Here is an 8,153-nt window from a genome sequence, read left to right as displayed (position 1 = left end):
AAGTAGTGGATGAAAAAATCTTTCTCTCTGTAAATCTGCCTTTCCAATAAAAATAAAACTTTTTTGGGGGAGAATGTTTCAAAATTATTTTATGTTGGAAAGGCAAGTTGAGAGAGAGAGAAAGAGAAAGAGAGAGATCTTACATCCACTGATTCACTCCCCAAGTGGCTGCAGTGTCCAGAGCTGAGGCAGTCTGAAGCCAGGAGCCAGGAGCTTCTTCTGGGACTCCCACGTGAGTGTAGGGTCCCAAGGCTTTGGTCCATCCTTGACTGCTTTCCCAGGCTACAAGCAGGGAGCTGGGGGAGGGAGGAAAGGGGGAGAAGCTGGAGCAGCTAGGGCCTGAATGGTGCCAATGTGGGATCCCGGAGCATGCCAGTTGAGGATTAACTGCTAGACTACTGTGTTGGGCCCCACTTCATTTGTTTTTATTGGTGAATAGTATTTTCCTTGTATTTACGTACCTTTCTACTTGTTTACTAGTTGAAGATCGATGGATTGTTCCAGTGTTTGGCTGTTAGGAATAATAGTAATGCCTGTTTAGGTATAACACTTTGTGTGGACATATGTGGCTGAACCATTTTACATTCCCCCCAGTAATGTAGAGGCTTCCGGTTTTTCCATGTTCTGGCAAACATGTGTTGTCTCTTGTTTTGGTTCTGGCCATTTTATTAAGTATGTACTGGTATTTCCTTGTAGTTTAATTTGCATTTTCCTAAAGGCTACTGATGATGTGCATTGTTTCTGTTCATGTTAGCTGTTTGTGCATCTTCCTCAGTGAAGTGTTTGTTGGGTTGGCTTTGAACACTCTTAAGAAAAGTATACTTTTTATACTAAATGCAAGTCCTTAGTCAGACACATGATTTACAAAAACTTTATTCTTGTGTGTAATTTGTGTTTTCATTTTTCTGATAGTATCTGCTTGAAAGAGTGGTTTGCAGAACCTGTTTTCCTTTGATGGATTTTAGTTTTCATATCATTTAGGAAGCATTTTCCTTATCTGTGGCTGTAGTCATTTTTTTTTCTCCATGTAGAAGTTCTGTGGTTTTCGCTTTTGTTATAGAGCATTTCCTTTTGAGTTCAGTTTTTCCCTTATTTTCATTTTATTTGAAAGAGAGAAGGGATAAAGCTTCCATCTGCTGGTTCACTCCCAGCCAGGGTAAAGCCAGGAACTCAATCCAGATTTCTCTTGTGGGTGACAGGGATTCAACTACTTACGCAGTCATCTGTTGCCTGCCAGGCAGGAAGCTGAGTTAGGAATGGCGCTGGGACTTGAATTCAGGCACTGGCGTGTGAGATGTGGGTCTCACAAGTGGGGTTGTAACTATTGGCTTTTACATTTAGGTTCATCCTGAACTGCTTATTTTTTTGTGTGTATAACGTCAGGTACATACGCAGGTTAGTTATTTGGGATGGAAGGCATATGAATATTCAATTTTGATGAGCACTATTTGTTTAAAACAATAGTGTTCGATTGATTTAGCTAGGCTACCTGTATTGAGAATCATTTGAGTATAATTGTACAGTGTTATTTCTGAACTGTTTTGTTGTAATAATCTCCCCCTATGGCCAATCCTAAGTCAGTCCGTGGTTTTATACATTGTTCTGTGGTTTTGATTACGTACAGCCAATTGCATTAAAAGAGTGCATGGAAAATTCTGGTAGTAAGCAGTTTGTAAGTTTTCAGTTGTGTGGTATTCTGATTAGTGTGGTGAAATCTCACTTGTGTGGTCCTCCATCCTGTCTGGAATGGGATTTATTCTTTTGCCCCTGTTTAATATCCATCTTAATTATCTTACTGGCTTTCATGGCACCCCAATGCTGGTAACCAGATATGCTTTTCTTCTTTTTTTAAGATTTTATTTATTTATTTATTGGAAAGGCAGAGTCGTAGAGATACAGAGAAATGTCTTTTGTTCTGGGTTCACGTCCTAAGTGGCTACAGTGGCTGCAACTGAACTGATCGAAAGCCCAGAAGCAGGAGCCCATTCCATGTCTCCCCCATGGGTGCAGGTCCCAAAGGCTTTCTAAAGGTGCAAACAGGGAGCTGGAATGGAAGTGAAGCAGCCAAGACACAAATCGGTGCCCACATGGGCTCCTGAAACATGCAAAGGGAGGAAATTTGCCACTGAGCAATAGCATCAGGCCCATTCCTGAGATATTCTCTTATTTTACAAAAATGATCTCAAAATACATCAGCAATGATGTTGGCAATTTGGATATGCTGAAGAGAAGTCAAAATGTGTTTTCTCTCATAGGAAAAATGAAATTAAAATAAGATTTGTTTAGATCAATGACTATATTCACCTAACTCTTAGCATAGTATGTTACTGTGATTATTTGATTTCAGTATTTTTTTTTCTCAAGCTCTACCTAATACATAAATCAAACTTTCGTAGAAAAAAAACTGTAGTTTTCCTCTATTTCAAACCTCCTTTGGTGGTCTTGGAATACCTATGAGCACATCAATGAACAACCTATTGCTAAAATGACAGGAACAAATTTCTACCTATCTGTATTAACCCTGAATGTAAATGGCTTGAACTCATCAATCAAGCACTGTAGCTTATTGAATTGGATTAAAAGCAAATATCTATCTATCTGTTGCCTAGAGGAGGCACATCTCACCAGCAAAGATCAGCAGAAACTGAAGGTCAAAGGATGGAGAAAGATATTCCAGGCTAATGGAAAAGGAAACACGAGCTGGTATAGCCACTCTTATATCAGATGATATAGGCTTTAATGTGTAAAGCATTAAAAGAGGAAGAAGGGGGCCCGGGGCGGTGGCACAAGTGGTTAAAGGTCCTCGCCTTGCACGCCCGGGATCCCATATGGGATTTGTAGTTTTTTAGGTTCAATTGTATTTGTTACTGCTGTGATTTTTATCATTTTTTGCTTCTTGCATTTTTAAAGTAAGTCCTTGGTATATCATATTAGGTCATTTGTTTGTGATATTTCTATTTGTAAACACCTGATGCTGTTATGACCAGATTTTGAGATCCCCAGGAATCTGAGTTGATGTAAGCACACAAGGGCGGTTTATTCAAGCTCGAGCTAGGGCTTCCAGCCATCACCAACACAGAGGTTCTTGGTTGAGAGCAGGCAACCAACTGACCCACTGGCCAGCGGGACCAGCAGCTCTTACTGGACTGCGACCCTGAACATCACATTCACAGGGTTTTTATAGGGGCCCAATAACCCACAATAGCTTGAAAAGGGGTAATTCACAGTAGCTTGCAAGGTGAGGTGGGAAATACCACAAATTCCCTACCTATCTGGGCTGGACAGCCCATGCCTGGTTCTTCTTTGGTTCAGTGCATAAGTTAACCACCCACTTAATTACTTGGAGCCACCTGTGAGATACCCAGACTTGGGTGGACCTTGGTTCATGAAAATTGGAGCTCCTCAGTGCAAAAGGTCACATGGCCCTTTGGCCTTCAAGCTCACATGGTTTCTTAGTAGCAATGAGCCATGATCAAATGGTTGGGATTTTGATTCTGATATTTTTCAATGTTCTGAATGTCCCTGTCAGTACTGGTTTTGCTACATCTCTGCCTTTCTGTGTATCTCTCTATCTCTTCATCTCTGATTCTGCCTCTTTCACTGTAGCTTTGACTTCCATGTAAAGAAAATATAAGGGGAAAAATTTTCCAACAATTTTGGCTTCTCAGGAACATCACACTAACCCCACTAAGTTTGCAAGAAAGTTTCTCTGTCTATTCCTACATAACTGCTGATAACTTAAAATAGTTCCAAATAACAAATAATTTATGCACTCCTTTTCCTATTTTTGGTTATTTTGAGTTCAACAGGAGACAGGTGTTATTTCACAAGTTGAAAAGTGTTGTGGGCTGAGGAGTTAATTAGCGCTCCTTAAGCTGAGCAGTTCAGGAAATGGGATTGCTGCTAAAGGCACCTAGACTAATTGAATTTATTGGCATCCTACTGTTTAGCTAAAGGACTGGAGGGGGAAGTGTAAAAGGAGTAGTAAAGGAAGGCTTCCAGAGACCACACTTCTACCATTACTGTTTTCCTGTCAGGACTTCATCCCCAGTCCCTCTCCCTGTCCAGGTTACTGGCTCTGCTGGCTGGAGCAGAAAAGAGCTGACTATAGGGGTGTCAGTGTTTCCTGGAGAGGCTTGAAGAAATGCTCAGTGTAAGATTTCTGTGTGCAATTCTTGGATTTATAATGTATGTCAAGCTTTTATGCTGTGAGAGTTTGATTCAAACACAGAAAACTAGTGTTCTCTTTAGCAACCTTCAACTAATTCATTTTAGGTCCAGAGAGAGCAAGTATCAGATGCAGGTAGTTAGAACCCATTGGGATGCACAGGCCACAGCAGGTTACCCATTTCCCGTGCTGGTGCAGCTTTCAATTCCAGCATCTTACTGAGGTGCACTCTGAAAAGTGGCATGTGGAAGACCAAAACCTTGGATCCCTGACACCCACCACGGGAAGCCCAAATGGAATTCATAGCTTCTGGCTTGGTGAGCCTGGCCTGTTTCCCAGAGAGGCCAGATGTTGCCCAGGATCCGTGGCAAGCCTGAGGCTCCATGTGTATAGAGGCTGGGTCTGCAGGGGGATAGTGCAGGAAGGCCCAGATGTCAGAGAAGGGGGTGAGTCCTGCCCTAGAAGAGATGAGGCCAGAGGTGGGTTTAAAGGAGAACCCTGGAAGTCTACACATGGGGCTTCTTGGCAAAAAAGCTAATCCACACAGGGGAACAAAGACAAAAAGACAACCACCACCCTGTTCCTGGCCTGCTTCTTAACTTCCCCAGTCTGACTGCAGGATGAAGGACAGCCTCACCTGAATGGGGAGACCCCAGGGCCATCCTCGGCCATGATCACTTTCCATCACTGTATAGGAAAGGCTTTCCCAGAGGAAGCCCCTGACACTTTCCAATCCCTAGACTCACTGCATTCCATGGAAATGCTAGAGCATTGGGCTCGGCAGTTTGTCTAATAAAAGACTGCTGTCTGCCAGGCTACCAGCCCCACTCAGGCTGCTGTCTGAGGGCCAGGATTCAGGCAAGCTGAAGGCCTGGACCTGGACAACTTTCCCAGAAGAACTGCTCCATGCCACAGCTTCCAGGAGAGAGACATCAGCCTGGAAATGCCCAAGTCATTGGTGTGATACTGTCACTCATGTAATGTGAGGCTCCTAGAGATCCCATCTAGGCCACCTCTGTGACTCCACATTCTGACCTTGTGCTGTGAACCTGGGACAGGTGCACAATACCAGCAGGTCTGTATTCCATTGCACGTTTTGACAATGGTATCCATGGGACTGGTGTATTAGAAGGACATGCACATTGTGCGCCCTGCACCTGGCTTGGAGCATCATCCCTTCATGGCCATTGTGAGCCATTTGTCACTCCTGGGGTTGACCTTGATTACTCTCTAAAGTTATGTTTCCATGTAACTTCCCAAAGGCACTCCAAGGAGACATGGCTGCCTGGTTAAGCTGAAGCATGCATGACTCCAGTTGTGTGCCAGGAGGTTGCAAGACAAAAGAACAGTGCTCCTTCTGGTGGAGCATTCATTTTACTATCAGAATTGGAAGAAAAGGTCATTCACTAAGTGGCATGTGCCTTCCCCCAGAAACATGGAAGAGAAGAACAGGATGTGTGTGTGTGTATGTATGCATGTATCGGAAGGCGCCATCCCTACAGCTTTCCCAGCTGAGGCCAAAGAGGTCCTCTCCTCTGCAGTTGGCCTCCACCTTTCATCTCCTTTCTGCTCACTCAAATTTTGCACAGGTGGCTTTGAAAGATTAAGGCATGGCTGGGGTCCCTGTGGACCTGAACACTACACGAACCCCCAGGTATCTGGCCCACCTCTCTCCTCTGCAGTGCTTAGGCCACAGCTGAGCTTGCTGCCCTGCTCCCACCTGTAGCTATTTGAGTCCACACCATCATGCCAGAGCCTATGGTTCTTGAGGGAGGTTCTTGTCCGCAATAACAAATCAGGAGGACATTGGATATGGAAATACGCATCTCTGCTGTAGTGCATATCACTGTGGACCGGTGGCTTTGGGCTGTCCTCAGCTGCTTTCCCAGGCCACAGGCAGGGAGCTGCACTCACTTGGGGGACCAAGAAGAACCTCCTGGTTCATTTTGGCTATTAGGGGTATGATTGAGTGAATATAAACTTCTATCTCCCCCATTCTATATTCCAGTCTGCTTTTTTTTTTTTTAAACAATAGGTGGAGCAGGTCGGATGTCCATCGAGACGCCCACGGGAGGTGGTGCTGGTGGCAGCGAGGGAGAGTCCTCCTCTCCAGAAGCACAACCTCTGCCCCCTGGAGCCCTCCAAGGTCCTCCATGCTGGAGAAGCAGCTGCATCTCTCCCCTCCTGCGCTGCAGGGCCCAGTGCTGTGAGGGGCCCCAGGCCCTGTTCGGCAGTGCAGAATTTCCCCAGGGCGAGGAAAGGAAGCACAGCGGGGCGCCCTGGAGTCGGAGAAGAGGAAGAAAAGGGTCCCCATTGGTGGAGGAATCCTGCGTGGTGCTGAGGGTGCTGAGGTGGAGCAATTGGCCGCATGGTCACTTCCTGCAAGGTGCTGTGGCCCCGCACCCTCAGTCAGTGAAGAAGCAGCAGAGGAAGAGGACACACTGCTGGGCTCTGCTTGGAGAGCTCTAGGGCTGCCCGAAGATGCACTGTGGGCCCCGCAAGAGGACATGACAGGGCTCGTGGACTCCAGTTGACCCTACTCCCACCTGCTGTCCACCTGCACCCCACCAGGGGAGGGCCTCACGGTGGCCGCCATGGCGAACCCATGTGGGGCCCGCTGTGTGCCAGGTGGAGTTGGTGCCGCCCCCAGAGTGCCTGGACTTTGAGCCTGGCTGGAGGAGTTCACAGACCCACTGGGCTTCACCAGCACCATGTGACCTCTGAGGAGAAAACGGACATCTACAAGGTAAGACCCCCAGGGTACAGGGGTCCGGGAAGGGGAGGTGGCAACTTGGCCCTAGTGCGTGTCCAGAGCGCAGGTGGCAGCTTGTCCTTGGGTGCAGGTCCACACGTGGTGCAGGGTTCTAAGGCTTTGGGCCATCCTACTGCTCTCCCAGGCCACAATCAGGGAGCTGGATGGAAAGTGCAGCAGCTGGGACACAAACCATTGCAGTATGGGGATACTAGCACTTGCAAGGGGAGGGTTAGTCAATTGAGTCATCACCACCTCGTTTGTTTGTCTCATCTTTTTACTTCTACAAAAAGATTTGGTGCATCATGTCAGAAATGATCTGGTGCTGATTGGACCGCTGATTGCTGGTTGTTAGCACCTTAACCAAGAAATCAAAGATACTATCTACCACAACTCTTCTATTTTAAGTTTTCCGTTTTTCACTTATAAGAAATTATTCTTGGAGTTACTGTGTAAACATTTATTTCTCATTTGAATTCACATATTTGTAGTATATTCTTTGCCTAAATACATAGGAAATGATAAGTAATGTTTTATTTTCTAAAGACTTAGAATGAAGAGAAAGAGAGAATTCATTGGTTTGATGGTTTACTCCCCAAATGGCCTTGACAGTTGGACCCCAGGCCAGGACCTCTAGCTGGGTGCTCCCCATGGGTGCTTTCCTGGGCAATGAGATGCCTTAGTAATGCAAGGGAGCTAGATTACAAGCAAGGCAAGTGGGATTTGAACTGGAGCCTGTATGATGCCAGTCCTGCAGATGACAGCTTACCCCAGTGCACCACAATGCTGGTCCCTAGGTAGTTATTTTCAAATGATGTGATTCCTTTTATTAGTTTGCATTCATTTTTCATTCAGAGATTTTAAGTGTTTGATCAAAAGGTGTTTTTCTAACCCCTGAGTGTATTAATTTATGATAGATTTTTGGAAAACTCATTTAAAACATATGAATCTGGTATAACTATATTCAGAAAGTCTAGTTTTAAAGTGTAGTTATTTATTTACTTGTTTATTTGAAAATGAGGTGGATAGGGAGAGAAATCTTCTGCCTCCTGGTTTGCTCTCCGTATGGCCACAGCATCCAGAGGTGGGCTGGTCTCAGGTCAGGAGCCTCTTCGGGTTTCCCACATGGGTGGGGGACTGAAACACCTGAGGCATCCTCTGCTGTTTTTCTCAAGCCACTTATGGGGAATTGGATGGGAAGTAGAGCAGTTGGGATATCAGCTGGCACCACAT

Source organism: Ochotona curzoniae, unplaced genomic scaffold, assembly GCF_017591425.1.
Source record: "Ochotona curzoniae isolate NIBS_2020 unplaced genomic scaffold, NIBS_Ocur_1.0 contig_392, whole genome shotgun sequence".
In the NCBI taxonomy this organism is placed as follows: domain Eukaryota; kingdom Metazoa; phylum Chordata; class Mammalia; order Lagomorpha; family Ochotonidae; genus Ochotona; species Ochotona curzoniae.
Note: the sequence above shows the minus strand (reverse complement) of the source record.